The sequence below is a fragment of the Salminus brasiliensis genome, chromosome 11 (genome assembly GCF_030463535.1).
Source record: "Salminus brasiliensis chromosome 11, fSalBra1.hap2, whole genome shotgun sequence".
Classification (NCBI taxonomy): Eukaryota; Metazoa; Chordata; class Actinopteri; order Characiformes; family Bryconidae; genus Salminus; species Salminus brasiliensis.
This window is the reverse complement of record NC_132888.1, coordinates 24824063-24850046: the sequence shown is the minus strand read 5'-3', so window position 1 is coordinate 24850046 and position 25984 is coordinate 24824063. Positions and strand designations below refer to the sequence as shown.

Here is a 25984-nt window from a genome sequence, read left to right as displayed (position 1 = left end):
ATTCAAATTTCATAGCTAAGACCATATTTGTTCAAAACCAAGAAAAAGCATTCCATTTCAACACATCAAAATTTACAACACAAAAGAGTTTCAACTACAAATTTGTGCAAAAGATGTAAATAACATGGAAATGTAAGCTTTCTTTGTTTGCAGGATTGAAAAAGCTTACAACACCTGGTATTCCCAGACAGTCTCCCATTCAAGTACTAACCAGGCCCAACCCTAGGTAGCTTCTGAGATCAGACGAGATCAGGCGTTCTAAGGGTGGAATGGCCGTAAGCAGAAGAACCTTGCAAACTAGAGGATTCAAATTTCAAAGATAAGACCATATTTGTTTAAAACCAAGAAAAAGCATTCCATTTCAACACATCAAAATTTACAACACAAAAGAGTTTCAACTACAAATTTGTGCAAAAGATGTAAATAACATGAAAATGTAAGCTTTAATTGTTTGCAGGACTGGAAAAGCTTACAACACCTGGTATTCCCATTCAGTCTCCCATTCAAGTACTAACCAGGCCCAACCCTAGGTAGCTTCTGAGATCAGACGAGATCAGGCGTTCTAAGGGTGGAATGGCCGTAAGCGGAAGAACCTTGCAAACTAGAGGATTCAAATTTCATAGATAAGACCATATTTGTTTAAAACCAAGAAAAAGCATTCCATGTCAACACATCAAAACTTACAACACAAAAGAGTTTCAACTACAAATTTGTGCAAAAGATGTAAATAACATGGAAATGTAAGCTTTAATTGTTTGCAGGACTGGAAAAGCTTACAACACCTGGTATTCCCATCCAGTCTCCCATTCAAGTACTAACCAGGCCCAACCCTAGGTAGCTTCTGAGATCAGACGAGATCAGGCGTTCTAAGGGTGGAATGGCCATAAGCAGAAGAACCTTGCAAACTAGAGGATTCAAATTTCATAGCTAAGACCATATTTCTTCAGAACCAAGAAAAAGCATTCCATTTCAACACATCAAAATTTATATCACAAAAGAGTTTCAACTACAAATTTGTGCAAAAGATGTAAATAACATGGAAATGTAAGCTTTAATTGTTTGCAGGACTGGAAAAGCTTACAACACCTGGTATTCCCAGACAGTCTCCCATTCAAGTACTAACCAGGCCCAACCCTAGGTAGCTTCTGAGATCAGACGAGATGAGGCGTTCTAAGGGTGGAATGGCCGTAAGCGGAAGAACCTTGCAAACTAGAGGATTCAAATTTCATAGATAAGACCATATTTGTTTAAAACCAAGAAAAAGCATTCCATGTCAACACATCAAAATTTACAACACAAAAGAGTTTCAACTACAAATTTGTGCAAAAGATGTAAATAACATGGAAATGTAAGCTTTAATTGTTTGCAGGACTGGAAAAGCTTACAACACCTGGTATTCCCATCCAGTCTCCCATTCAAGTACTAACCAGGCCCAACCCTAGGTAGCTTCTGAGATCAGACGAGATCAGGCGTTCTAAGGGTGGAATGGCCGTAAGCAGAAGAACCTTGCAAACTAGAGGATTCAAATTTCATAGATAAGACCATATTTGTTTAAAATCAAGAAAAAGCATTCCATTTCAACACATCAAAATTTACAACACAAAAGAGTTTCAACTACAAATTTGTGCAAAAGATGTAAATAACATGGAAATGTAAGCTTTAATTGTTTGCAGGACTGGAAAAGCTTACAACACCTGGTATTCCCAGACAGTCTCCCATTCAAGTACTAACCAGGCCCAACCCTAGGTAGCTTCTGAGATCAGACGAGATCAGGCGTTCTAAGGGTGGAATGGCCGTAAGCAGAAGAACCTTTCAAACTAGAGGATTCAAATTTCATAGCTAAGACCATATTTGTTCAAAACCAAGAAAAAGCATTCCATTTTAACACATCAACATTTACAACACAAAAGAGTTTCAACTACAAATTTGTGCAAAAGATGTAAATAACATGGAAATGTAAGCTTTAATTGTTTGCAGGACTGGAAAAGCTTACAACACCTGGTATTCCCATCCAGTCTCCCATTCAAGTACTAACCAGGCCAAACCCTAGGTAGCTTCTGAGATCAGACGAGATCAGGCGTTCTAAGGGTGGAATGGCCATAAGCAGAAGAACCTTGCAAACTAGAGGATTCAAATTTCATAGCTAAGACCATATTTCTTCAGAACCAAGAAAAAGCATTCCATTTCAACACATCAAAATTTATATCACAAAAGAGTTTCAACTACAAATTTGTGCAAAAGATGTAAATAACATGGAAATGTAAGCTTTAATTGTTTGCAGGACTGGAAAAGCTTACAACACCTGGTATTCCCAGACAGTCTCCCATTCAAGTACTAACCAGGCCCAACCCTAGGTAGCTTCTGAGATCAGACAAGATCAGGCGTTCTAAGGGTGGAATGGCCGTAAGCAGAAGAACCGTGCAAACTAGAGAATTCAAATTTCATAGCTAAGACCATATTTGTTCAAAACCAAGAAAAAGCATTCCATTTCAACACATCAAAATTTACAACACAAAAGAGTTTCAACTACAAATTTGTGCAAAAGATGTAAATAACATGGAAATGTAAGCTTTCTTTGTTTGCAGGATTGAAAAAGCTTACAACACCTGGTATTCCCAGACAGTCTCCCATTCAAGTACTAACCAGGCCCAACCCTAGGTAGCTTCTGAGATCAGACGAGATCAGGCGTTCTAAGGGTGGAATGGCCGTAAGCAGAAGAACCTTGCAAACTAGAGGATTCAAATTTCAAAGATAAGACCATATTTGTTTAAAACCAAGAAAAAGCATTCCATTTCAACACATCAAAATTTACAACACAAAAGAGTTTCAACTACAAATTTGTGCAAAAGATGTAAATAACATGAAAATGTAAGCTTTAATTGTTTGCAGGACTGGAAAAGCTTACAACACCTGGTATTCCCATTCAGTCTCCCATTCAAGTACTAACCAGGCCCAACCCTAGGTAGCTTCTGAGATCAGACGAGATCAGGCGTTCTAAGGGTGGAATGGCCATAAGCGGAAGAACCTTGCAAACTAGAGGATTCAAATTTCATAGATAAGACCATATTTGTTTAAAACCAAGAAAAAGCATTCCATGTCAACACATCAAAACTTACAACACAAAAGAGTTTCAACTACAAATTTGTGCAAAAGATGTAAATAACATGGAAATGTAAGCTTTAATTGTTTGCAGGACTGGAAAAGCTTACAACACCTGGTATTCCCATCCAGTCTCCCATTCAAGTACTAACCAAGCCCAACCCTAGGTAGCTTCTGAGATCAGACGAGATCAGGCGTTCTAAGGGTGGAATGGCCATAAGCAGAAGAACCTTGCAAACTAGAGGATTCAAATTTCATAGCTAAGACCATATTTCTTCAGAACCAAGAAAAAGCATTCCATTTCAACACATCAAAATTTATATCACAAAAGAGTTTCAACTACAAATTTGTGCAAAAGATGTAAATAACATGGAAATGTAAGCTTTAATTGTTTGCAGGACTGGAAAAGCTTACAACACCTGGTATTCCCAGACAGTCTCCCATTCAAGTACTAACCAGGCCCAACCCTAGGTAGCTTCTGAGATCAGACGAGATGAGGCGTTCTAAGGGTGGAATGGCCGTAAGCGGAAGAACCTTGCAAACTAGAGGATTCAAATTTCATAGATAAGACCATATTTGTTTAAAACCAAGAAAAAGCATTCCATGTCAACACATCAAAATTTACAACACAAAAGAGTTTCAACTACAAATTTGTGCAAAAGATGTAAATAACATGGAAATGTAAGCTTTAATTGTTTGCAGGACTGGAAAAGCTTACAACACCTGGTATTCCCATCCAGTCTCCCATTCAAGTACTAACCAGGCCCAACCCTAGGTAGCTTCTGAGATCAGACGAGATCAGGCGTTCTAAGGGTGGAATGGCCGTAAGCAGAAGAACCTTGCAAACTAGAGGATTCAAATTTCATAGATAAGACCATATTTGTTTAAAATCAAGAAAAAGCATTCCATTTCAACACATCAAAATTTACAACACAAAAGAGTTTCAACTACAAATTTGTGCAAAAGATGTAAATAACATGGAAATGTAAGCTTTAATTGTTTGCAGGACTGGAAAAGCTTACAACACCTGGTATTCCCAGACAGTCTCCCATTCAAGTACTAACCAGGCCCAACCCTAGGTAGCTTCTGAGATCAGACGAGATCAGGCGTTCTAAGGGTGGAATGGCCGTAAGCAGAAGAACCTTTCAAACTAGAGGATTCAAATTTCATAGCTAAGACCATATTTGTTCAAAACCAAGAAAAAGCATTCCATTTTAACACATCAACATTTACAACACAAAAGAGTTTCAACTACAAATTTGTGCAAAAGATGTAAATAACATGGAAATGTAAGCTTTAATTGTTTGCAGGACTGGAAAAGCTTACAACACCTGGTATTCCCATCCAGTCTCCCATTCAAGTACTAACCAGGCCAAACCCTAGGTAGCTTCTGAGATCAGACGAGATCAGGCGTTCTAAGGGTGGAATGGCCATAAGCAGAAGAACCTTGCAAACTAGAGGATTCAAATTTCATAGCTAAGACCATATTTCTTCAGAACCAAGAAAAAGCATTCCATTTCAACACATCAAAATTTATATCACAAAAGAGTTTCAACTACAAATTTGTGCAAAAGATGTAAATAACATGGAAATGTAAGCTTTAATTGTTTGCAGGACTGGAAAAGCTTACAACACCTGGTATTCCCAGACAGTCTCCCATTCAAGTACTAACCAGGCCCAACCCTAGGTAGCTTCTGAGATCAGACGAGATGAGGCGTTCTAAGGGTGGAATGGCCGTAAGCGGAAGAACCTTGCAAACTAGAGGATTCAAATTTCATAGATAAGACCATATTTGTTTAAAACCAAGAAAAAGCATTCCATGTCAACACATCAAAATTTACAACACAAAAGAGTTTCAACTACAAATTTGTGCAAAAGATGTAAATAACATGGAAATGTAAGCTTTAATTGTTTGCAGGACTGGAAAAGCTTACAACACCTGGTATTCCCATCCAGTCTCCCATTCAAGTACTAACCAGGCCCAACCCTAGGTAGCTTCTGAGATCAGACGAGATCAGGCGTTCTAAGGGTGGAATGGCCGTAAGCAGAAGAACCTTGCAAACTAGAGGATTCAAATTTCATAGATAAGACCATATTTGTTTAAAATCAAGAAAAAGCATTCCATTTCAACACATCAAAATTTACAACACAAAAGAGTTTCAACTACAAATTTGTGCAAAAGATGTAAATAACATGGAAATGTAAGCTTTAATTGTTTGCAGGACTGGAAAAGCTTACAACACCTGGTATTCCCAGACAGTCTCCCATTCAAGTACTAACCAGGCCCAACCCTAGGTAGCTTCTGAGATCAGACGAGATCAGGCGTTCTAAGGGTGGAATGGCCGCAAGCAGAAGAACCTTTCAAACTAGAGGATTCAAATTTCATAGCTAAGACCATATTTGTTCAAAACCAAGAAAAAGCATTCCATTTTAACACATCAACATTTACAACACAAAAGAGTTTCAACTACAAATTTGTGCAAAAGATGTAAATAACATGGAAATGTAAGCTTTAATTGTTTGCAGGACTGGAAAAGCTTACAACACCTGGTATTCCCATCCAGTCTCCCATTCAAGTACTAACCAGGCCCAACCCTAGGTAGCTTCTGAGATCAGACGAGATCAGGCGTTCTAAGGGTGGAATGGCCATAAGCAGAAGAACCTTGCAAACTAGAGGATTCAAATTTCATAGCTAAGACCATATTTCTTCAGAACCAAGAAAAAGCATTCCATTTCAACACATCAAAATTTATATCACAAAAGAGTTTCAACTACAAATTTGTGCAAAAGATGTAAATAACATGGTAATGTAAGCTTTCTTTGTTTGCAGGACTGGAAAAGCTTACAACACCTGGTATTCCCAGACAGTCTCCCATTCAAGTACTAACCAGGCCCAACCCTAGGTAGCTTCTGAGATCAGACGAGATGAGGCGTTCTAAGGGTGGAATGGCCGTAAGCGGAAGAACCTTGCAAACTAGAGGATTCAAATTTCATAGATAAGACCATATTTGTTTAAAACCAAGAAAAAGCATTCCATGTCAACACATCAACATTTACAACACAAAAGAGTTTCAACTACAAATTTGTGCAAAAGATGTAAATAACATGGAAATGTAAGCTTTAATTGTTTGCAGGACTGGAAAAGCTTACAACACCTGGTATTCCCAGACAGTCTCCCATTCAAGTACTAACCAGGCCCAACCCTAGGTAGCTTCTGAGATCAGACGAGATCAGGCGTTCTAAGGGTGGAATGGCCATAAGCAGAAGAACCTTGCAAACTAGAGGATTCAAATTTCATAGCTAAGACCATATTTCTTCAGAACCAAGAAAAAGCATTCCATTTCAACACATCAAAATTTATATCACAAAAGAGTTTCAACTACAAATTTGTGCAAAAGATGTAAATAACATGGAAATGTAAGCTTTAATTGTTTGCAGGACTGGAAAAGCTTACAACACCTGGTATTCCCAGACAGTCTCCCATTCAAGTACTAACCAGGCCCAACCCTAGGTAGCTTCTGAGATCAGACGAGATGAGGCGTTCTAAGGGTGGAATGGCCGTAAGCGGAAGAACCTTGCAAACTAGAGGATTCAAATTTCATAGATAAGACCATATTTGTTTAAAACCAAGAAAAAGCATTCCATGTCAACACATCAAAATTTACAACACAAAAGAGTTTCAACTACAAATTTGTGCAAAAGATGTAAATAACATGGAAATGTAAGCTTTAATTGTTTGCAGGACTGGAAAAGCTTACAACACCTGGTATTCCCATCCAGTCTCCCATTCAAGTACTAACCAGGCCCAACCCTAGGTAGCTTCTGAGATCAGACGAGATCAGGCGTTCTAAGGGTGGAATGGCCGTAAGCAGAAGAACCTTGCAAACTAGAGGATTCAAATTTCATAGATAAGACCATATTTGTTTAAAATCAAGAAAAAGCATTCCATTTCAACACATCAAAATTTACAACACAAAAGAGTTTCAACTACAAATTTGTGCAAAAGATGTAAATAACATGGAAATGTAAGCTTTAATTGTTTGCAGGACTGGAAAAGCTTACAACACCTGGTATTCCCAGACAGTCTCCCATTCAAGTACTAACCAGGCCCAACCCTAGGTAGCTTCTGAGATCAGACGAGATCAGGCGTTCTAAGGGTGGAATGGCCGTAAGCAGAAGAACCTTTCAAACTAGAGGATTCAAATTTCATAGCTAAGACCATATTTGTTCAAAACCAAGAAAAAGCATTCCATTTTAACACATCAACATTTACAACACAAAAGAGTTTCAACTACAAATTTGTGCAAAAGATGTAAATAACATGGAAATGTAAGCTTTAATTGTTTGCAGGACTGGAAAAGCTTACAACACCTGGTATTCCCATCCAGTCTCCCATTCAAGTACTAACCAGGCCCAACCCTAGGTAGCTTCTGAGATCAGACGAGATCAGGCGTTCTAAGGGTGGAATGGCCATAAGCAGAAGAACCTTGCAAACTAGAGGATTCAAATTTCATAGCTAAGACCATATTTCTTCAGAACCAAGAAAAAGCATTCCATTTCAACACATCAAAATTTATATCACAAAAGAGTTTCAACTACAAATTTGTGCAAAAGATGTAAATAACATGGAAATGTAAGCTTTAATTGTTTGCAGGACTGGAAAAGCTTACAACACCTGGTATTCCCAGACAGTCTCCCATTCAAGTACTAACCAGGCCCAACCCTAGGTAGCTTCTGAGATCAGACGAGATGAGGCGTTCTAAGGGTGGAATGGCCGTAAGCGGAAGAACCTTGCAAACTAGAGGATTCAAATTTCATAGATAAGACCATATTTGTTTAAAACCAAGAAAAAGCATTCCATGTCAACACATCAAAATTTACAACACAAAAGAGTTTCAACTACAAATTTGTGCAAAAGATGTAAATAACATGGAAATGTAAGCTTTAATTGTTTGCAGGACTGGAAAAGCTTACAACACCTGGTATTCCCATCCAGTCTCCCATTCAAGTACTAACCAGGCCCAACCCTAGGTAGCTTCTGAGATCAGACGAGATCAGGCGTTCTAAGGGTGGAATGGCCGTAAGCAGAAGAACCTTGCAAACTAGAGGATTCAAATTTCATAGATAAGACCATATTTGTTTAAAATCAAGAAAAAGCATTCCATTTCAACACATCAAAATTTACAACACAAAAGAGTTTCAACTACAAATTTGTGCAAAAGATGTAAATAACATGGAAATGTAAGCTTTAATTGTTTGCAGGACTGGAAAAGCTTACAACACCTGGTATTCCCAGACAGTCTCCCATTCAAGTACTAACCAGGCCCAACCCTAGGTAGCTTCTGAGATCAGACGAGATCAGGCGTTCTAAGGGTGGAATGGCCGCAAGCAGAAGAACCTTTCAAACTAGAGGATTCAAATTTCATAGCTAAGACCATATTTGTTCAAAACCAAGAAAAAGCATTCCATTTTAACACATCAACATTTACAACACAAAAGAGTTTCAACTACAAATTTGTGCAAAAGATGTAAATAACATGGAAATGTAAGCTTTAATTGTTTGCAGGACTGGAAAAGCTTACAACACCTGGTATTCCCATCCAGTCTCCCATTCAAGTACTAACCAGGCCCAACCCTAGGTAGCTTCTGAGATCAGACGAGATCAGGCGTTCTAAGGGTGGAATGGCCATAAGCAGAAGAACCTTGCAAACTAGAGGATTCAAATTTCATAGCTAAGACCATATTTCTTCAGAACCAAGAAAAAGCATTCCATTTCAACACATCAAAATTTATATCACAAAAGAGTTTCAACTACAAATTTGTGCAAAAGATGTAAATAACATGGTAATGTAAGCTTTCTTTGTTTGCAGGACTGGAAAAGCTTACAACACCTGGTATTCCCAGACAGTCTCCCATTCAAGTACTAACCAGGCCCAACCCTAGGTAGCTTCTGAGATCAGACGAGATGAGGCGTTCTAAGGGTGGAATGGCCGTAAGCGGAAGAACCTTGCAAACTAGAGGATTCAAATTTCATAGATAAGACCATATTTGTTTAAAACCAAGAAAAAGCATTCCATGTCAACACATCAACATTTACAACACAAAAGAGTTTCAACTACAAATTTGTGCAAAAGATGTAAATAACATGGAAATGTAAGCTTTAATTGTTTGCAGGACTGGAAAAGCTTACAACACCTGGTATTCCCAGACAGTCTCCCATTCAAGTACTAACCAGGCCCAACCCTAGGTAGCTTCTGAGATCAGACGAGATCAGGCGTTCTAAGGGTGGAATGGCCGTAAGCAGAAGAACCTTTCAAACTAGAGGATTCAAATTTCATAGCTAAGACCATATTTGTTCAAAACCAAGAAAAAGCATTCCATTTTAACACATCAACATTTACAACACAAAAGAGTTTCAACTACAAATTTGTGCAAAAGATGTAAATAACATAGAAATGTAAGCTTTAATTGTTTGCAGGACTGGAAAAGCTTACAACACCTGGTATTCCCATCCAGTCTCCCATTCAAGTACTAACCAGGCCCAACCCTAGGTAGCTTCTGAGATCAGACGAGATCAGGCGTTCTAAGGGTGGAATGGCCATAAGCAGAAGAACCTTGCAAACTAGAGGATTCAAATTTCATAGCTAAGACCATATTTCTTCAGAACCAAGAAAAAGCATTCCATTTCAACACATCAAAATTTATATCACAAAAGAGTTTCAACTACAAATTTGTGCAAAAGATGTAAATAACATGGAAATGTAAGCTTTCTTTGTTTGCAGGACTGGAAAAGCTTACAACACCTGGTATTCCCAGACAGTCTCCCATTCAAGTACTAACCAGGCCCAACCCTAGGTAGCTTCTGAGATCAGACGAGATGAGGCGTTCTAAGGGTGGAATGGCCGTAAGCGGAAGAACCTTGCAAACTAGAGGATTCAAATTTCATAGATAAGACCATATTTGTTTAAAACCAAGAAAAAGCATTCCATGTCAACACATCAAAATTTACAACACAAAAGAGTTTCAACTACAAATTTGTGCAAAAGATGTAAATAACATGGAAATGTAAGCTTTAATTGTTTGCAGGACTGGAAAAGCTTACAACACCTGGTATTCCCATCCAGTCTCCCATTCAAGTACTAACCAGGCCCAACCCTAGGTAGCTTCTGAGATCAGACGAGATCACGCGTTCTAAGGGTGGAATGGCCGTAAGCAGAAGAACCTTGCAAACTAGAGGATTCAAATTTCATAGATAAGACCATATTTGTTTAAAATCAAGAAAAAGCATTCCATTTCAACACATCAACATTTACAACACAAAAGAGTTTCAAATACAAATTTGTGCAAAAGATGAAAAAAAAATGGAAATGTAAGCTTTCTTTGTTTGCAGGATTGAAAAAGCTTACAACACCTGGTATTCCCATTCAGTCTCCCATTCAAGTACTAACCAGGCCCAACCCTAGCTAGCTTCTGAGATCAGACAAGATCAAGCATTCTAAGGGTGGAATGGCCGTAAGCAGAAGAACCGTGCAAACAAGAGAATTCAAATTTCATAGCTAAGACCATATTTGTTCAAAACCAAGAAAAAGCATTCCATTTCAACACATCAAAATTTACAACACAAAAGAGTTTCAACTACAAATTTGTGCAAAATATGTAAATAACATGGAAATGTAAGCTTTAATTGTTTGCAGGACTGGAAAAGCTTACAACACCTGGTATTCCCATTCAGTCTCCCATTCAAGTACTAACCAGGCCCAACCCTAGGTAGCTTCTGAGATCAGACGAGATCAGGCGTTCTAAGGGTGGAATGGCCGTAAGCAGAAGAACCTTGCAAACTAGAGGATTCAAATTTCATAGATAAGACCATATTTGTTCAAAACCAAGAAAAAGCATTCCATTTCAACACATCAAAATTTACATCACAAAAGAGTTTCAACTACAAATGTGTGCAAAAGATGTAAATAACATGGAAATGTAAGCTTTAATTGTTTGCAGGACTGGAAAAGCTTACAACACCTGGTATTCCCAGACAGTCTCCCATTCAAGTACTAACCAGGCCCAACCCTAGGTAGCTTCTGAGATCAGACGAGATCAGGCGTTCTAAGGGTGGAATGGCCGTAAGCAGAAGAACCTTGCAAACTAGAGGATTCAAATTTCATAGATAAGACCATATTTGTTCAAAACCAAGAAAAAGCATTCCATTTCAACACATCAAAATTTACATCACAAAAGAGTTTCAACTACAAATGTGTGCAAAATATGTAAATAACATGGAAATGTAAGCTTTAATTGTTTGCAGGACTGGAAAAGCTTACAACACCTGGTATTCCCAGACAGTCTCCCATTCAAGTACTAACCAGGCCCAACCCTAGGTAGCTTCTGAGATCAGACGAGATCAGGCGTTCTTAGGGTGGAATGGCCGTAAACAGAAGAACCTTGCAAACTAGAGGATTCAAATTTCAAAGATAAGACCATATTTGTTTAAAATCAAGAAAAAGCATTCCATTTCAACACATCAAAATTTACAACACAAAAGAGTTTCAACTACAAATGTGTGCAAAAGATGTAAATAACATGGAAATGTAAGCTTTAATTGTTTGCAGGACTGGAAAAGCTTACAACACCTGGTATTCCCAGACAGTCTCCCATTCAAGTACTAACCAGGCCCAACCCTAGGTAGCTTTTGAGATCAGACGAGATCAGGCGTTCTAAGGGTGGAATGGCCGTAAGCAGAAGAACCGTGCAAACTAGAGGATTAAAATTTCATAGATAAGACCATATTTGTTTAAAATCAAGAAAAAGCATTCCATTTCAACACATCAACATATTCAAACACAAAAGAGTTTCAAATACAAATTTGTGCAAAAGATGAAAAAAAAATGGAAATGTAAGCTTTCATTGTTTGCAGGATTGAAAAAGCTTACAACACCTGGTATTCCCAGACAGTCTCCCATTCAAGTACTAACCAGGACCAACTCTAAGTAGCTTCTGAGATCAGACAAGATCAGGCGTTCTAAGGGTGGAATGGCCGTAAACAGAAGAACTGTGCAAACTAGAGAATTCAAATTTCATAGCTAAGACCATATTTGTTCAAAACCAAGAAAAAGCATTCCATTTTAACACATCAACATTTACAACACAAAAGAGTTTCAACTACAAATTTGTGCAAAAGATGTAAATAACATGGAAATGTAAGCTTTCTTTGTTTGCAGGATTGAAAAAGCTTACAACACCTGGTATCCCCATTCAGTCTCCCATTCAAGTACTAACCAGGCCCAACCCTAGCTAGCTTCTGAGATCAGACAAGATCAGGCATTCTAAGGGTGGAATGGCCGTAAGCAGAAGAACCTTGCAAACTAGAGGATTCAAATTTCATAGATAAGACCATATTTGTTTAAAATCAAGAAAAAGCATTCCATTTCAACACATCAACATTTACAACACAAAAGAGTTTCAAATACAAATTTGTGCAAAAGATGAAAAAAAAATGGAAATATAAGCTTTCATTGTTTGCAGGATTGAAAAAGCTTACAACACCTGGTATTCCCAGACAGTCTTCCATTCAAGTACTAACCAGGCCCAACCCTAAATAGCTTCTGAGATCAGACAAGATCAGGCGTTCTAAGGGTGGAATGGCCGTAAACAGAAGAACCGTGCAAACTAGAGAATTCAAATTTCATAGCTAAGACCATATTTGTTTAAAACCAAGAAAAAGCATTCCATTTTAACACATCAACATTTACAACACAAAAGAGTTTCAACTACAAATTTGTGCAAAAGATGTAAATAACATGGAAATGTAAGCTTTCTTTGTTTGCAGGATTGAAAAAGCTTACTACACCTGGTATTCCCATTCAGTCTCCCATTCAAGTACTAACCAGACCCAACCCTAGCTAGCTTCTGAGATCAGACAAGATCAGGCATTCTAAGGGTGGAATGGCCGTAAGCAGAAGAGCCTTGCAAACTAGAGGATTCAAATTTCATAGATAAGACCATATTTGTTCAAAACCAAGAAAAAGCATTCCATTTCAACACATCAAAATTTACAACACAAAAGAGTTTCAACTACAAATTTGTGCAAAAGATGTAAATAACATGGAAATGTAAGCTTTAATTGTTTGCAGGACTGGAAAAGCTTACAACACCTGGTATTCCCAGACAGTCTCCCATTCAAGTACTAACCAGGCCCAACCCTAGGTCGCTTCTGAGATCAGACGAGATCAGGCGATCTAAGGGTGGAATGGCTGTAAGCAGAAGAACCTTGCAAACTAGAGGATTCAAATTTCATAGCTAAGACCATATTTGTTCAAAATTAAGAAAAAGCATTCCATTTTAACACATCAACATTTACAACACAAAAGAGTTTCAACTACAAATTTGTGCAAAATATGTAAATAACATGGAAATGTAAGCTTTAATTGTTTGCAGGACTGGAAAAGCTTACAACACCTGGTATTCCCAGACAGTCTCCCATTCAAGTACTAACCAGGCCCAACCCTAGGTAGCTTCTGAGATCAGACGAGATCAGGCGTTCTAAGGGTGGAATGGCCGTAAGCAGAAGAACCTTGCAAACTAGAGGATTCAAATTTCATAGATAAGACCATATTTGTTTAAAATCAAGAAAAAGCATTCCATTTCAACACATCAACATTTACAACACAAAAGAGTTTCAAATACAAATTTGTGCAAAAGATGAAAAAAAAATGGAAATATAAGCTTTCATTGTTTGCAGGATTGAAAAAGCTTACAACAACTGGTATTCCCAGACAGTCTCCCATTCAAGTACTAACCAGGCCCAACCCTAAGTAGCTTCTGAGATCAGACAAGATCAGGCGTTCTAAGGGTGGAATGGCCGTAAACAGATGAACCGTGCAAACTAGAGAATTCAAATTTCATAGATAAGACCATATTTGTTCAAAACCAAGAAAAAGCATTCCATTTCAACACATCAAAATTTACAACACAAAAGAGTTTCAACTACAAATTTGTGCAAAAGATGTAAATAACATGGAAATGTAAGCTTTAATTGTTTGCAGGACTGGAAAAGCTTACAACACCTTGTATTCCCAGACAGTCTCCCATTCAAGTACTAACCAGGCCCAACCCTAGGTAGCTTCTGAGATCAGACGAGATCAGGCGATCTAAGGGTGGGATGGCCGTAAGCAGAAGAACCTTGCAAACTAGAGGATTCAAATTTCATAGCTAAGACCATATTTGTTCAAAATCAAGAAAAAGCATTCCATTTCAACACATCAAAATTTACAACACAAAAGAGTTTCAACTACAAATTTGTGCAAAATATGTAAATAACATGGAAATGTAAGCTTTAATTGTTTGCAGGACTGGAAAAGCTTACAACACCTGGTATTCCCATTCAGTCTCCCATTCAAGTACTAACCAGGCCCAACCCTAGGTAGCTTCTGAGATCAGACGAGATCAGGCGTTCTAAGGGTGGAATGGCCGTAAGCAGAAGAACCTTGCAAACTAGAGGATTCAAATATCATAGATAAGACCATATTTGTTTAAAACCAAAAAAAAGCATTCCATTTCAACACATCAAAATTTACAACACAAAAGAGTTTCAACTACAAATTTGTGCAAAAGATGTAAATAACATAAATGTAAGCTTTCTTTGTTTGCAGGATTGAAAAAGCTTACTACACCTGGTATTCCCATTCAGTCTCCCATTCAAGTACTAACCAGGCCCAACCCTAGGTAGCTTCTGAGATCAGACGAGATCAGGCGTTCTAAGGGTGGAATGGCCGTAAGCAGAAGAACCTTGCAAACTAGAGGATTCAAATTTCATAGATAAGACCATATTTGTTTAAAATCAAGAAAAAGCATTCCATTTCAACACATCAACATTTACAACACAAAAGAGTTTCAAATACAAATTTGTGCAAAAGATGAAAAAAAAATGGAAATATAAGCTTTCATTGTTTGCAGGATTGAAAAAGCTTACAACACCTGGTATTCCCAAACAGTCTTCCATTCAAGTACTAACCAGGCCCAACCCTAAGTAGCTTCTGAGATCAGACAAGATCAGGCGTTCTAAGGGTGGAATGGCCGTAAATAGAAGAACCGTGCAAACTAGAGAATTCAAATTTCATAGCTAAGACCATATTTGTTTAAAACCAAGAAAAAGCATTCCATTTTAACACATCAACATTTACAACACAAAAGAGTTTCAACTACAAATTTGTGCAAAAGATGTAAATAACATGGAAATGTAAGCTTTCTTTGTTTGCAGGATTGAAAAAGCTTACTACACCTGGTATTCCCATTCAGTCTCCCATTCAAGTACTAACCAGGCCCAACCCTAGATAGCTTCTGAGATCAGACAAGATCAGGCATTCTAAGGTTGGAATGGCCGTAAGCAGAAGAACCTTGCAAACTAGAGGATTCAAATTTCATAGATAAGACCATATTTGTTCAAAACCAAGAAAAAGCATTCCATTTCAACACATCAAAATTTACAACACAAAAGAGTTTCAACTACAAATTTGTGCAAAAGATGTAAATAACATGGAAATGTAAGCTTTAATTGTTTGCAGGACTGGAAAAGCTTACAACACCTGGTATTCCCAGACAGTCTCCCATTCAAGTACTAACCAGGCCCAACCCTAGGTAGCTTCTGAGATCAGACGAGATCAGGCGATCTAAGGGTGGAATGGCCGTAAGCAGAAGAACCTTGCAAACTAGAGGATTCAAATTTCATAGCTAAGACCATATTTGTTCAAAATCAAGAAAAAGCATTCCATTTTAACACATCAAAATTTACAACACAAAAGAGTTTCAACTACAAATTTGTGCAAAATATGTAAATAACATGGAAATGTAAGCTTTAATTGTTTGCAGGACTGGAAAAGCTTACAACACCTGGTATTCCCATTCAGTCTCCCATTCAAGTACTAACCAGGCCCAACCCTAGGTAGCTTCTGAGATCAGACGAGATCAGGCGTTCTAAGGGTGGAATGGCCGTAAGCAGAAGAACCTTGCAAACTAGAGGATTCAAATTTCATAGATAAGACCATATTTGTTCAAAACCAAGAAAAAGCATTCCATTTCAACACATCAAAATTTACATCACAAAAGAGTTTCAACTACAAATGTGTGCAAAAGATGTAAATAACATGGAAATGTAAGCTTTAATTGTTTGCAGGACTGGAAAAGCTTACAACACCTGGTATTCCCAGACAGTCTCCCATTCAAGTACTAACCAGGCCCAACCCTAGGTAGCTTCTGAGATCAGACGAGATCAGGCGTTCTAAGGGTGGAATGGCCGTAAGCAGAAGAACCTTGCAAACTAGAGGATTCAAATTTCATAGATAAGACCATATTTGTTCAAAACCAAGAAAAAGCATTCCATTTCAACACATCAAAATTTACATCACAAAAGAGTTTCAACTACAAATGTGTGCAAAATATGTAAATAACATGGAAATGTAAGCTTTAATTGTTTGCAGGACTGGAAAAGCTTACAACACCTGGTATTCCCAGACAGTCTCCCATTCAAGTACTAACCAGGCCCAACCCTAGGTAGCTTCTGAGATCAGACGAGATCAGGCGTTCTTAGGGTGGAATGGCCGTAAACAGAAGAACCTTGCAAACTAGAGGATTCAAATTTCAAAGATAAGACCATATTTGTTTAAAATCAAGAAAAAGCATTCCATTTCAACACATCAAAATTTACAACACAAAAGAGTTTCAACTACAAATTTGTGCAAAAGATGTAAATAACATGGAAATGTAAGCTTTCATTGTTTGCAGCATTGAAAAAGCTTACAACACCTGGTATTCCCAGACAGTCTCCCATTCAAGTACTAACCAGGCCCAACCCTAGGTAGCTTCTGAGATCAGACGAGATCAGGCGTTCTAAGGGTGGAATGGCCGTAAGCAGAAGAACCTTGCAAACTAGAGGATTCAAATTTCATAGATAAGACCATATTTGTTCAAAACCAAGAAAAAGCATTCCATTTCAACACATCAAAATTTACATCACAAAAGAGTTTCAACTACAAATGTGTGCAAAAGATGTAAATAACATGGAAATGTAAGCTTTAATTGTTTGCAGGACTGGAAAAGCTTACAACACCTGGTATTCCCAGACAGTCTCCCATTCAAGTACTAACCAGGCCCAACCCTAGGTAGCTTCTGAGATCAGACGAGATCAGGCGTTCTAAGGGTGGAATGGCCGTAAGCAGAAGAACCGTGCAAACTAGAGGATTAAAATTTCATAGATAAGACCATATTTGTTTAAAATCAAGAAAAAGCATTCCATTTCAACACATCAACATATTCAAACACAAAAGAGTTTCAAATACAAATTTGTGCAAAAGATGAAAAAAAAATGGAAATGTAAGCTTTCATTGTTTGCAGGATTGAAAAAGCTTACAACACCTGGTATTCCCAGACAGTCTCCCATTCAAGTACTAACCAGGACCAACTCTAAGTAGCTTCTGAGATCAGACAAGATCAGGCGTTCTAAGGGTGGAATGGCCGTAAACAGAAGAACTGTGCAAACTAGAGAATTCAAATTTCATAGCTAAGACCATATTTGTTCAAAACCAAGAAAAAGCATTCCATTTTAACACATCAACATTTACAACACAAAAGAGTTTCAACTACAAATTTGTGCAAAAGATGTAAATAACATGGAAATGTAAGCTTTCTTTGTTTGCAGGATTGAAAAAGCTTACAACACCTGGTATTCCCATTCAGTCTCCCATTCAAGTACTAACCAGGCCCAAGCCTAGCTAGCTTCTGAGATCAGACAAGATCAGGCATTCTAAGGGTGGAATGGCCGTAAGCAGAAGAACCTTGCAAACTAGAGGATTCAAATTTCATAGATAAGACCATATTTGTTTAAAATCAAGAAAAAGCATTCCATTTCAACACATCAACATTTACAACACAAAAGAGTTTCAAATACAAATTTGTGCAAAAGATGAAAAAAAAATGGAAATATAAGCTTTCATTGTTTGCAGGATTGAAAAAGCTTACAACACCTGGTATTCCCAGACAGTCTTCCATTCAAGTACTAACCAGGCCCAACCCTAAATAGCTTCTGAGATCAGACAAGATCAGGCGTTCTAAGGGTGGAATGGCCGTAAACAGAAGAACCGTGCAAACTAGAGAATTCAAATTTCATAGCTAAGACCATATTTGTTTAAAACCAAGAAAAAGCATTCCATTTTAACACATCAACATTTACAACACAAAAGAGTTTCAACTACAAATTTGTGCAAAAGATGTAAATAACATGGAAATGTAAGCTTTCTTTGTTTGCAGGATTGAAAAAGCTTACTACACCTGGTATTCCCATTCAGTCTCCCATTCAAGTACTAACCAGACCCAACCCTAGCTAGCTTCTGAGATCTGACAAGATCAGGCATTCTAAGGGTGGAATGGCCGTAAGCAGAAGAGCCTTGCAAACTAGAGGATTCAAATTTCATAGATAAGACCATATTTGTTCAAAACCAAGAAAAAGCATTCCATTTCAACACATCAAAATTTACAACACAAAAGAGTTTCAACTACAAATTTGTGCAAAAGATGTAAATAACATGGAAATGTAAGCTTTAATTGTTTGCAGGACTGGAAAAGCTTACAACACCTGGTATTCCCAGACAGTCTCCCATTCAAGTACTAACCAGGCCCAACCCTAGGTCGCTTCTGAGATCAGACGAGATCAGGCGATCTAAGGGTGGAATGGCTGTAAGCAGAAGAACCTTGCAAACTAGAGGATTCAAATTTCATAGCTAAGACCATATTTGTTCAAAATTAAGAAAAAGCATTCCATTTTAACACATCAACATTTACAACACAAAAGAGTTTCAACTACAAATTTGTGCAAAATATGTAAATAACATGGAAATGTAAGCTTTAATTGTTTGCAGGACTGGAAAAGCTTACAACACCTGGTATTCCCAGACAGTCTCCCATTCAAGTACTAACCAGGCCCAACCCTAGGTAGCTTCTGAGATCAGACGAGATCAGGCGTTCTAAGGGTGGAATGGCCATAAGCAGAAGAACCTTGCAAACTAGAGGATTCAAATTTCATAGATAAGACCATATTTGTTTAAAATCAAGAAAAAGCATTCCATTTCAACACATCAACATTTACAACACAAAAGAGTTTCAAATACAAATTTGTGCAAAAGATGAAAAAAAAATGGAAATATAAGCTTTCATTGTTTGCAGGATTGAAAAAGCTTACAACACCTGGTATTCCCAGACAGTCTCCCATTCAAGTACTAACCAGGCCCAACCCTAAGTAGCTTCTGAGATCAGACAAGATCAGGCGTTCTAAGGGTGGAATGGCCGTAAACAGAAGAACCGTGCAAACTAGAGAATTCAAATTTCATAGATAAGACCATATTTGTTCAAAACCAAGAAAAAGCATTCCATTTCAACACATCAAAATTTACAACACAAAAGAGTTTCAACTACAAATTTGTGCAAAAGATGTAAATAACATGGAAATGTAAGCTTTAATTGTTTGCAGGACTGGAAAAGCTTACAACACCTTGTATTCCCAGACAGTCTCCCATTCAAGTACTAACCAGGCCCAACCCTAGGTAGCTTCTGAGATCAGACGAGATCAGGCGATCTAAGGGTGGGATGGCCGTAAGCAGAAGAACCTTGCAAACTAGAGGATTCAAATTTCATAGCTAAGACCATATTTGTTCAAAATCAAGAAAAAGCATTCCATTTCAACACATCAAAATTTACAACACAAAAGAGTTTCAACTACAAATTTGTGCAAAATATGTAAATAACATGGAAATGTAAGCTTTAATTGTTTGCAGGACTGGAAAAGCTTACAACACCTGGTATTCCCATTCAGTCTCCCATTCAAGTACTAACCAGGCCCAACCCTAGGTAGCTTCTGAGATCAGACGAGATCAGGCGTTCTAAGGGTGGAATGGCCGTAAGCAGAAGAACCTTGCAAACTAGAGGATTCAAATATCATAGATAAGACCATATTTGTTTAAAACCAAAAAAAAGCATTCCATTTCAACACATCAAAATTTACAACACAAAAGAGTTTCAACTACAAATTTGTGCAAAAGATGTAAATAACATAAATGTAAGCTTTCTTTGTTTGCAGGATTGAAAAAGCTTACTACACCTGGTATTCCCATTCAGTCTCCCATTCAAGTACTAACCAGGCCCAACCCTAGGTAGCTTCTGAGATCAGACGAGATCAGGCGTTCTAAGGGTGGAATGGCCGTAAGCAGAAGAACCTTGCAAACTAGAGGATTCAAATTTCATAGATAAGACCATATTTGTTTAAAATCAAGAAAAAGCATTCCATTTCAACACATCAACATTTACAACACAAAAGAGTTTCAAATACAAATTTGTGCAAAAGATGAAAAAAAAATGGAAATATAAGCTTTCATTGTTTGCAGGATTGAAAAAGCTTACAACACCTGGTATTCCCAAACAGTCTTCCATTCAAGTACTAACCAGGCCCAACCCTAAGTAGCTTCTGAGATCAGACAAGATCAGGCGTTCTAAGGGTGGAATGGCCGTAAATAGAAGAACCGTGCAAACTAGAGAATTCAAATTTCATAGCTAAGACCATATTTGTTTAAAACCAAGAAAAAGCATTCCATTTTAACACATCAACATTTACAACACAAAAGAGTTTCAACTACAAATTTGTGCAAAAGATGTAAATAACATGGAAATGTAAGCTTTCTTTGTTTGCAGGATTGAAAAAGCTTACTACACCTGGTATTCCCATTCAGTCTCCCATTCAAGTACTAACCAGGCCCAACCCTAGATAGCTTCTGAGATCAGACAAGATCAGGCATTCTAAGGTTGGAATGGCCGTAAGCAGAAGAACCTTGCAAACTAGAGGATTCAAATTTCATAGATAAGACCATATTTGTTCAAAACCAAGAAAAAGCATTCCATTTCAACACATCAAAATTTACAACACAAAAGAGTTTCAACTACAAATTTGTGCAAAAGATGTAAATAACATGGAAATGTAAGCTTTAATTGTTTGCAGGACTGGAAAAGCTTACAACACCTGGTATTCCCAGACAGTCTCCCATTCAAGTACTAACCAGGCCCAACCCTAGGTAGCTTCTGAGATCAGACGAGATCAGGCGATCTAAGGGTGGAATGGCCGTAAGCAGAAGAACCTTGCAAACTAGAGGATTCAAATTTCATAGCTAAGACCATATTTGTTCAAAATCAAGAAAAAGCATTCCATTTTAACACATCAACATTTACAACACAAAAGAGTTTCAACTACAAATTTGTGCAAAATATGTAAATAACATGGAAATGTAAGCTTTAATTGTTTGCAGGACTGGAAAAGCTTACAACACCTGGTATTCCCAGACAGTCTCCCATTCAAGTACTAACCAGGCCCAACCCTAGGTAGCTTCTGAGATCAGACGAGATCAGGCGATCTAAGGGTGGAATGGCCGTAATCAGAAGAACCTTGCAAACTAGAGGATTCAAATTTCATAGCTAAGACCATATTTGTTCAAAATCAAGAAAAAGCATTCCATTTTAACACATCAACATTTACAACACAAAAGAGTTTCAACTACAAATTTGTGCAAAATATGTAAATAACATGGAAATGTAAGCTTTAATTGTTTGCAGGACTGGAAAAGCTTACAACACCTGGTATTCCCATTCAGTCTCCCATTCAAGTACTAACCAGGCCCAACCCTAGGTAGCTTCTGAGATCAGACGAGATCAGGCGTTCTAAGGGTGGAATGGCCGTAAGCAGAAGAACCTTGCAAACTAGAGGATTCAAATTTCATAGATAAGACCATATTTGTTTAAAACCAAAAAAAAGCATTCCATTTCAACACATCAAAATTTACAACACAAAAGAGTTTCAACTACAAATTTGTGCAAAAGATGTAAATAACATGGAAATGTAAGCTTTAATTGTTTGCAGGACTGGAAAAGCTTACAACACCTGGTATTCCCAGACAGTCTCCCATTCAAGTACTAACCAGGCCCAACCCTAGGTAGCTTCTGAGATCAGACAAGATCAGGCATTCTAAGGGTGGAATGGCCGTAAGCAGAAGAACCGTGCAAACTAGAGAATTCAAATTTCATAGCTAAGACCATATTTGTTCAAAACCAAGAAAAAACATTCCATTTCAACACATCAAAATTTACAACACAAAAGAGTTTCAACTACAAATTTGTGCAAAAGATGTAAATAACATGGAAATGTAAGCTTTCATTGTTTGCAGGATTGAAAAAGCTTACAACACCTGGTATTCCCAGACAGTCTCCCATTCAAGTACTAACCAGGCCCAACCCCAGGTAGCTTCTGAGATCAGACAAGATCAGGCGTTCTAAGGGTGGAATGGCCGTAAGCAAAAGAATCGTGCAAACTAGAGAATTCAAATTTCATAGCTAAGACCATATTTGTTCAAAACCAAGAAAAAGCATTCCATTTCAACACATCAAAATTTACAACACAAAAGAGTTTCAACAACAAATTTGTGCAAAAGATGTAAATAACATGGAAATGTAAGCTTTAATTGTTTGCAGGACTGGAAAAGCTTACAACACCTGGTATTCCCAGACAGTCTCCCATTCAAGTACTAACCAGGCCCAACCCTAGGTAGCTTCTGAGATCAGACGAGATCAGGCGATCTAAGGGTGGAATGGCCGTAAGCAGAAGAACCTTGCAAACTAGAGGATTCAAATTTCATAGCTAAGACCATATTTGTTCAAAATCAAGAAAAAGCATTCCATTTTAACACATCAACATTTACAACACAAAAGAGTTTCAACTACAAATTTGTGCAAAATATGTAAATAACATGGAAATGTAAGCTTTAATTGTTTGCAGGACTGGAAAAGCTTACAACACCTGGTATTCCCAGACAGTCTCCCATTCAAGTACTAACCAGGCCCAACCCTAGGTAGCTTCTGAGATCAGACGAGATCAGGCGATCTAAGGGTGGAATGGCCGTAATCAGAAGAACCTTGCAAACTAGAGGATTCAAATTTCATAGCTAAGACCATATTTGTTCAAAATCAAGAAAAAGCATTCCATTTTAACACATCAACATTTACAACACAAAAGAGTTTCAACTACAAATTTGTGCAAAATATGTAAATAACATGGAAATGTAAGCTTTAATTGTTTGCAGGACTGGAAAAGCTTACAACACCTGGTATTCCCATTCAGTCTCCCATTCAAGTACTAACCAGGCCCAACCCTAGGTAGCTTCTGAGATCAGACGAGATCAGGCGTTCTAAGGGTGGAATGGCCGTAAGCAGAAGAACCTTGCAAACTAGAGGATTCAAATTTCATAGATAAGACCATATTTGTTTAAAACCAAAAAAAAGCATTCCATTTCAACACATCAAAATTTACAACACAAAAGAGTTTCAACTACAAATTTGTGCAAAAGATGTAAATAACATGGAAATGTAAGCTTTAATTGTTTGCAGGACTGGAAAAGCTTACAACACCTGGTATTCCCAGACAGTCTCCCATTCAAGTACTAACCAGGCCCAACCCTAGGTAGCTTCTGAGATCAGACAAGATCAGGCATTCTAAGGGTGGAATGGCCGTAAGCAGAAGAACCGTGCAAACTAGAGAATTCAAATTTCATAGCTAAGACCATATTTGTTCAAAACCAAGAAAAAACATTCCATTTCAACACATCAAAATTTACAACACAAAAGAGTTTCAACTACAAATTTGTGCAAAAGATGTAAATAACATGGAAATGTAAGCTTTCATTGTTTGCAGGATTGAAAAAGCTTACAACACCTGGTATTCCCAGACAGTCTCCCATTCAAGTACTAACCAGGCCCAACCCCAGGTAGCTTCTGAGATCAGACAAGATCAGGCGTTCTAAGGGTGGAATGGCCGTAAGCAAAAGAATCGTGCAAACTAGAGAATTCAAATTTCATAGCTAAGACCATATTTGTTCAAAACCAAGAAAAAGCATTCCATTTCAACACATCAAAATTTACAACACAAAAGAGTTTCAACAACAAATTTGTGCAAAAGATGTAAATAACATGGAAATGTAAGCTTTAATTGTTTGCAGGACTGGAAAAGCTTACAACACCTGGTATTCCCAGACAGTCTCCCATTCAAGTACTAACCAGGCCCAACCCTAGGTAGCTTCTGAGATCAGACGAAATCAGGCGTTCTAAGGGTGGAATGGCCGTAAGCAGAAGAATCTTGCCAACTAGAAGATTCAAATTTCATAGCTAAGACCATATTTCTTCAAAAGCAAGAAAAAGCATTCCATTTCAACACATCAAAATTTACATCACAAAAGAGTTTCAACTACAAATTTGTGCAAAAGATGTAAATAACATGGAAATGTAAGCTTTAATTGTTTGCAGGACTGGAAAAGCTTACAACACCTGGTATTCCCAGACAGTCTCCCATTCAAGTACTAACCAGGCCCAACCCTAGCTAGCTTCTGAGATCAGACAAGATCAGGCATTCTAAGGGTGGAATGGCCGTAAGCAGAAGAACCGTGCAAATTAGAGAATTCAAATTTCATAGCTAAGACCATATTTGTTCAAAACCAAGAAAAAACATTCCATTTCAACACATCAAAATTTACAACACAAAAGAGTTTCAACTACAAATTTGTGCAAAAGATGTAAATAACATGGAAATGTAAGCTTTCTTTGTTTGCAGGATTGAAAAAGCTTACAACACCTGGTATTCCCATTCAGTCTCCCATTCAAGTACTAACCAGGCCCAACCCTAGCTAGCTTCTGAGATCAGACAAGATCAGGCATTCTAAGGGTGGAATGGCCGTAAGCAGAGGAACCTTGCAAACTAGAGGATTCAAATTTCATAGATAAGACCATATTTGTTCAAAACCAAGAAAAAGCATTCCATTTCAACACATCAAAATTTACAACACAAAAGAGTTTCAACTACAAATTTGTGCAAAAGATGTAAATAACATGGAAATGTAAGCTTTAATTGTTTGCAGGACTGGAAAAGCTTACAACACCTGGTATTCCCAGACAGTCTCCCATTCAAGTACTAATCAGGCCCAACCCTAGGTAGCTTCTGAGATCAGACGAGAACAGGCAATCTAAGGGTGGAATGGCCGTAAGCAGAAGAACCTTGCAAACTAGAGGATTCAAATTTCATAGCTAAGACCATATTTGTTCAAAATCAAGAAAAAGCATTCCATTTTAACACATCAACATTTACAACACAAAAGAGTTTCAACTACAAATTTGTGCAAAAGATGTAAATAACATGGAAATGTAAGCTTTCTTTGTTTGCAGGATTGAAAAAGCTTACAACACCTGATATTCCTATTCAGTCTCCCTTTCAAGTACTAACCAGGCCCAACCCTAGCTAGCTTCTGAGATCAGACAAGATCAGGCATTCTAAAGGTGGAATGGCCGTAAGCAGAAGAACTTTGTTAACTAGAGGATTCAAATTTCATAGATAAGACCATATTTGTTCAAAACCAAGAAAAAGCATTCCATTTTAACACATCAACATTTACAACACAAAAGAGTTTCAACTACAAATTTGTGCAAAAGATGTAAATAACATGGAAATGTAAGCTTTCTTTGTTTGCAGGATTGAAAAAGCTTACAACACCTGGTATTCCCATTCAGTCTCCCATTCAAGTACTAACCAGGCCCAACCCTAGGTAGCTTCTGAGATCAGACTAGATCAGGCGTTCTAAGGGTGGAATGGCCGTAAGCAGAAGAACCTTGCAAACTAGAGGATTCAAATTTCATAGCTAAGACCATATTTGTTCAAAACCAAGAAAAAGCATTCCATTTCAACACATCAAAATTTACAACACAAAAGAGTTTCAACTACAAATTTGTGCAAAAGATGTAAATAACATGGAAATGTAAGCTTTAATTG

At 37.7% G+C, this 25984-nt stretch overlaps 85 pseudogenes; all 85 read right to left on the bottom strand.

The window, feature by feature from the left end:
- Window positions 1–162: 162 nt before the first annotated feature.
- LOC140570995 (5S ribosomal RNA) lies at window positions 163–281 on the bottom strand (annotated as a pseudogene).
- A 185-nt stretch (window positions 282–466) lies between these two features.
- Window positions 467–585, bottom strand: LOC140568473 (5S ribosomal RNA; annotated as a pseudogene).
- A 185-nt stretch (window positions 586–770) lies between these two features.
- Window positions 771–889, bottom strand: LOC140570521 (5S ribosomal RNA; annotated as a pseudogene).
- A 185-nt stretch (window positions 890–1074) lies between these two features.
- Window positions 1075–1193, bottom strand: LOC140572685 (5S ribosomal RNA; annotated as a pseudogene).
- A 185-nt stretch (window positions 1194–1378) lies between these two features.
- Window positions 1379–1497, bottom strand: LOC140569928 (5S ribosomal RNA; annotated as a pseudogene).
- A 185-nt stretch (window positions 1498–1682) lies between these two features.
- LOC140570983 (5S ribosomal RNA) lies at window positions 1683–1801 on the bottom strand (annotated as a pseudogene).
- Window positions 1802–1986: 185 nt separating this feature from the next.
- LOC140566270 (5S ribosomal RNA) lies at window positions 1987–2105 on the bottom strand (annotated as a pseudogene).
- Window positions 2106–2290: 185 nt separating this feature from the next.
- On the bottom strand, window positions 2291–2409 carry LOC140571017 (5S ribosomal RNA; annotated as a pseudogene).
- A 185-nt stretch (window positions 2410–2594) lies between these two features.
- On the bottom strand, window positions 2595–2713 carry LOC140570971 (5S ribosomal RNA; annotated as a pseudogene).
- A 185-nt stretch (window positions 2714–2898) lies between these two features.
- Window positions 2899–3017, bottom strand: LOC140570382 (5S ribosomal RNA; annotated as a pseudogene).
- A 185-nt stretch (window positions 3018–3202) lies between these two features.
- Window positions 3203–3321, bottom strand: LOC140572063 (5S ribosomal RNA; annotated as a pseudogene).
- Window positions 3322–3506: 185 nt separating this feature from the next.
- Window positions 3507–3625, bottom strand: LOC140572684 (5S ribosomal RNA; annotated as a pseudogene).
- Window positions 3626–3810: 185 nt separating this feature from the next.
- LOC140569926 (5S ribosomal RNA) lies at window positions 3811–3929 on the bottom strand (annotated as a pseudogene).
- A 185-nt stretch (window positions 3930–4114) lies between these two features.
- On the bottom strand, window positions 4115–4233 carry LOC140570960 (5S ribosomal RNA; annotated as a pseudogene).
- A 185-nt stretch (window positions 4234–4418) lies between these two features.
- On the bottom strand, window positions 4419–4537 carry LOC140566269 (5S ribosomal RNA; annotated as a pseudogene).
- Window positions 4538–4722: 185 nt separating this feature from the next.
- Window positions 4723–4841, bottom strand: LOC140572683 (5S ribosomal RNA; annotated as a pseudogene).
- A 185-nt stretch (window positions 4842–5026) lies between these two features.
- On the bottom strand, window positions 5027–5145 carry LOC140569925 (5S ribosomal RNA; annotated as a pseudogene).
- A 185-nt stretch (window positions 5146–5330) lies between these two features.
- LOC140566768 (5S ribosomal RNA) lies at window positions 5331–5449 on the bottom strand (annotated as a pseudogene).
- A 185-nt stretch (window positions 5450–5634) lies between these two features.
- On the bottom strand, window positions 5635–5753 carry LOC140570520 (5S ribosomal RNA; annotated as a pseudogene).
- Window positions 5754–5938: 185 nt separating this feature from the next.
- On the bottom strand, window positions 5939–6057 carry LOC140572682 (5S ribosomal RNA; annotated as a pseudogene).
- Window positions 6058–6242: 185 nt separating this feature from the next.
- LOC140566312 (5S ribosomal RNA) lies at window positions 6243–6361 on the bottom strand (annotated as a pseudogene).
- A 185-nt stretch (window positions 6362–6546) lies between these two features.
- LOC140572680 (5S ribosomal RNA) lies at window positions 6547–6665 on the bottom strand (annotated as a pseudogene).
- A 185-nt stretch (window positions 6666–6850) lies between these two features.
- On the bottom strand, window positions 6851–6969 carry LOC140569924 (5S ribosomal RNA; annotated as a pseudogene).
- A 185-nt stretch (window positions 6970–7154) lies between these two features.
- On the bottom strand, window positions 7155–7273 carry LOC140570949 (5S ribosomal RNA; annotated as a pseudogene).
- A 185-nt stretch (window positions 7274–7458) lies between these two features.
- LOC140570518 (5S ribosomal RNA) lies at window positions 7459–7577 on the bottom strand (annotated as a pseudogene).
- A 185-nt stretch (window positions 7578–7762) lies between these two features.
- Window positions 7763–7881, bottom strand: LOC140572679 (5S ribosomal RNA; annotated as a pseudogene).
- A 185-nt stretch (window positions 7882–8066) lies between these two features.
- Window positions 8067–8185, bottom strand: LOC140569923 (5S ribosomal RNA; annotated as a pseudogene).
- A 185-nt stretch (window positions 8186–8370) lies between these two features.
- LOC140566757 (5S ribosomal RNA) lies at window positions 8371–8489 on the bottom strand (annotated as a pseudogene).
- Window positions 8490–8674: 185 nt separating this feature from the next.
- LOC140570517 (5S ribosomal RNA) lies at window positions 8675–8793 on the bottom strand (annotated as a pseudogene).
- A 185-nt stretch (window positions 8794–8978) lies between these two features.
- Window positions 8979–9097, bottom strand: LOC140572678 (5S ribosomal RNA; annotated as a pseudogene).
- A 185-nt stretch (window positions 9098–9282) lies between these two features.
- LOC140570937 (5S ribosomal RNA) lies at window positions 9283–9401 on the bottom strand (annotated as a pseudogene).
- Window positions 9402–9586: 185 nt separating this feature from the next.
- LOC140570516 (5S ribosomal RNA) lies at window positions 9587–9705 on the bottom strand (annotated as a pseudogene).
- A 185-nt stretch (window positions 9706–9890) lies between these two features.
- Window positions 9891–10009, bottom strand: LOC140572677 (5S ribosomal RNA; annotated as a pseudogene).
- Window positions 10010–10194: 185 nt separating this feature from the next.
- LOC140571984 (5S ribosomal RNA) lies at window positions 10195–10313 on the bottom strand (annotated as a pseudogene).
- A 185-nt stretch (window positions 10314–10498) lies between these two features.
- On the bottom strand, window positions 10499–10617 carry LOC140566688 (5S ribosomal RNA; annotated as a pseudogene).
- Window positions 10618–10802: 185 nt separating this feature from the next.
- Window positions 10803–10921, bottom strand: LOC140568472 (5S ribosomal RNA; annotated as a pseudogene).
- A 185-nt stretch (window positions 10922–11106) lies between these two features.
- Window positions 11107–11225, bottom strand: LOC140570925 (5S ribosomal RNA; annotated as a pseudogene).
- Window positions 11226–11410: 185 nt separating this feature from the next.
- LOC140568346 (5S ribosomal RNA) lies at window positions 11411–11529 on the bottom strand (annotated as a pseudogene).
- A 185-nt stretch (window positions 11530–11714) lies between these two features.
- LOC140570195 (5S ribosomal RNA) lies at window positions 11715–11833 on the bottom strand (annotated as a pseudogene).
- Window positions 11834–12019: 186 nt separating this feature from the next.
- On the bottom strand, window positions 12020–12138 carry LOC140567505 (5S ribosomal RNA; annotated as a pseudogene).
- A 185-nt stretch (window positions 12139–12323) lies between these two features.
- LOC140567416 (5S ribosomal RNA) lies at window positions 12324–12442 on the bottom strand (annotated as a pseudogene).
- Window positions 12443–12627: 185 nt separating this feature from the next.
- LOC140573323 (5S ribosomal RNA) lies at window positions 12628–12746 on the bottom strand (annotated as a pseudogene).
- A 185-nt stretch (window positions 12747–12931) lies between these two features.
- On the bottom strand, window positions 12932–13050 carry LOC140567948 (5S ribosomal RNA; annotated as a pseudogene).
- Window positions 13051–13235: 185 nt separating this feature from the next.
- LOC140571232 (5S ribosomal RNA) lies at window positions 13236–13354 on the bottom strand (annotated as a pseudogene).
- A 185-nt stretch (window positions 13355–13539) lies between these two features.
- LOC140570912 (5S ribosomal RNA) lies at window positions 13540–13658 on the bottom strand (annotated as a pseudogene).
- A 185-nt stretch (window positions 13659–13843) lies between these two features.
- LOC140566956 (5S ribosomal RNA) lies at window positions 13844–13962 on the bottom strand (annotated as a pseudogene).
- Window positions 13963–14147: 185 nt separating this feature from the next.
- On the bottom strand, window positions 14148–14266 carry LOC140573408 (5S ribosomal RNA; annotated as a pseudogene).
- Window positions 14267–14451: 185 nt separating this feature from the next.
- Window positions 14452–14570, bottom strand: LOC140568471 (5S ribosomal RNA; annotated as a pseudogene).
- Window positions 14571–14753: 183 nt separating this feature from the next.
- LOC140572098 (5S ribosomal RNA) lies at window positions 14754–14872 on the bottom strand (annotated as a pseudogene).
- Window positions 14873–15057: 185 nt separating this feature from the next.
- Window positions 15058–15176, bottom strand: LOC140567209 (5S ribosomal RNA; annotated as a pseudogene).
- Window positions 15177–15361: 185 nt separating this feature from the next.
- LOC140568125 (5S ribosomal RNA) lies at window positions 15362–15480 on the bottom strand (annotated as a pseudogene).
- Window positions 15481–15665: 185 nt separating this feature from the next.
- Window positions 15666–15784, bottom strand: LOC140568536 (5S ribosomal RNA; annotated as a pseudogene).
- Window positions 15785–15969: 185 nt separating this feature from the next.
- On the bottom strand, window positions 15970–16088 carry LOC140568469 (5S ribosomal RNA; annotated as a pseudogene).
- A 185-nt stretch (window positions 16089–16273) lies between these two features.
- LOC140570901 (5S ribosomal RNA) lies at window positions 16274–16392 on the bottom strand (annotated as a pseudogene).
- A 185-nt stretch (window positions 16393–16577) lies between these two features.
- LOC140568231 (5S ribosomal RNA) lies at window positions 16578–16696 on the bottom strand (annotated as a pseudogene).
- A 185-nt stretch (window positions 16697–16881) lies between these two features.
- LOC140570889 (5S ribosomal RNA) lies at window positions 16882–17000 on the bottom strand (annotated as a pseudogene).
- A 185-nt stretch (window positions 17001–17185) lies between these two features.
- LOC140570876 (5S ribosomal RNA) lies at window positions 17186–17304 on the bottom strand (annotated as a pseudogene).
- Window positions 17305–17490: 186 nt separating this feature from the next.
- LOC140567504 (5S ribosomal RNA) lies at window positions 17491–17609 on the bottom strand (annotated as a pseudogene).
- Window positions 17610–17794: 185 nt separating this feature from the next.
- Window positions 17795–17913, bottom strand: LOC140567382 (5S ribosomal RNA; annotated as a pseudogene).
- Window positions 17914–18098: 185 nt separating this feature from the next.
- On the bottom strand, window positions 18099–18217 carry LOC140573322 (5S ribosomal RNA; annotated as a pseudogene).
- A 185-nt stretch (window positions 18218–18402) lies between these two features.
- LOC140567890 (5S ribosomal RNA) lies at window positions 18403–18521 on the bottom strand (annotated as a pseudogene).
- A 185-nt stretch (window positions 18522–18706) lies between these two features.
- Window positions 18707–18825, bottom strand: LOC140571231 (5S ribosomal RNA; annotated as a pseudogene).
- Window positions 18826–19010: 185 nt separating this feature from the next.
- On the bottom strand, window positions 19011–19129 carry LOC140566301 (5S ribosomal RNA; annotated as a pseudogene).
- Window positions 19130–19314: 185 nt separating this feature from the next.
- On the bottom strand, window positions 19315–19433 carry LOC140571671 (5S ribosomal RNA; annotated as a pseudogene).
- A 185-nt stretch (window positions 19434–19618) lies between these two features.
- LOC140573407 (5S ribosomal RNA) lies at window positions 19619–19737 on the bottom strand (annotated as a pseudogene).
- A 185-nt stretch (window positions 19738–19922) lies between these two features.
- LOC140568468 (5S ribosomal RNA) lies at window positions 19923–20041 on the bottom strand (annotated as a pseudogene).
- A 183-nt stretch (window positions 20042–20224) lies between these two features.
- On the bottom strand, window positions 20225–20343 carry LOC140572097 (5S ribosomal RNA; annotated as a pseudogene).
- A 185-nt stretch (window positions 20344–20528) lies between these two features.
- LOC140567208 (5S ribosomal RNA) lies at window positions 20529–20647 on the bottom strand (annotated as a pseudogene).
- A 185-nt stretch (window positions 20648–20832) lies between these two features.
- On the bottom strand, window positions 20833–20951 carry LOC140568124 (5S ribosomal RNA; annotated as a pseudogene).
- Window positions 20952–21136: 185 nt separating this feature from the next.
- LOC140568535 (5S ribosomal RNA) lies at window positions 21137–21255 on the bottom strand (annotated as a pseudogene).
- Window positions 21256–21440: 185 nt separating this feature from the next.
- LOC140571461 (5S ribosomal RNA) lies at window positions 21441–21559 on the bottom strand (annotated as a pseudogene).
- A 185-nt stretch (window positions 21560–21744) lies between these two features.
- Window positions 21745–21863, bottom strand: LOC140568467 (5S ribosomal RNA; annotated as a pseudogene).
- A 185-nt stretch (window positions 21864–22048) lies between these two features.
- LOC140572146 (5S ribosomal RNA) lies at window positions 22049–22167 on the bottom strand (annotated as a pseudogene).
- Window positions 22168–22352: 185 nt separating this feature from the next.
- On the bottom strand, window positions 22353–22471 carry LOC140571631 (5S ribosomal RNA; annotated as a pseudogene).
- Window positions 22472–22656: 185 nt separating this feature from the next.
- Window positions 22657–22775, bottom strand: LOC140568534 (5S ribosomal RNA; annotated as a pseudogene).
- Window positions 22776–22960: 185 nt separating this feature from the next.
- On the bottom strand, window positions 22961–23079 carry LOC140571460 (5S ribosomal RNA; annotated as a pseudogene).
- A 185-nt stretch (window positions 23080–23264) lies between these two features.
- On the bottom strand, window positions 23265–23383 carry LOC140568466 (5S ribosomal RNA; annotated as a pseudogene).
- A 185-nt stretch (window positions 23384–23568) lies between these two features.
- Window positions 23569–23687, bottom strand: LOC140572145 (5S ribosomal RNA; annotated as a pseudogene).
- A 185-nt stretch (window positions 23688–23872) lies between these two features.
- Window positions 23873–23991, bottom strand: LOC140571630 (5S ribosomal RNA; annotated as a pseudogene).
- Window positions 23992–24176: 185 nt separating this feature from the next.
- Window positions 24177–24295, bottom strand: LOC140570140 (5S ribosomal RNA; annotated as a pseudogene).
- Window positions 24296–24480: 185 nt separating this feature from the next.
- Window positions 24481–24599, bottom strand: LOC140572074 (5S ribosomal RNA; annotated as a pseudogene).
- Window positions 24600–24784: 185 nt separating this feature from the next.
- Window positions 24785–24903, bottom strand: LOC140573195 (5S ribosomal RNA; annotated as a pseudogene).
- A 185-nt stretch (window positions 24904–25088) lies between these two features.
- On the bottom strand, window positions 25089–25207 carry LOC140566538 (5S ribosomal RNA; annotated as a pseudogene).
- Window positions 25208–25392: 185 nt separating this feature from the next.
- Window positions 25393–25511, bottom strand: LOC140568172 (5S ribosomal RNA; annotated as a pseudogene).
- Window positions 25512–25696: 185 nt separating this feature from the next.
- On the bottom strand, window positions 25697–25815 carry LOC140572459 (5S ribosomal RNA; annotated as a pseudogene).
- Between the last annotated feature and the right edge of the window lie 169 nt (window positions 25816–25984).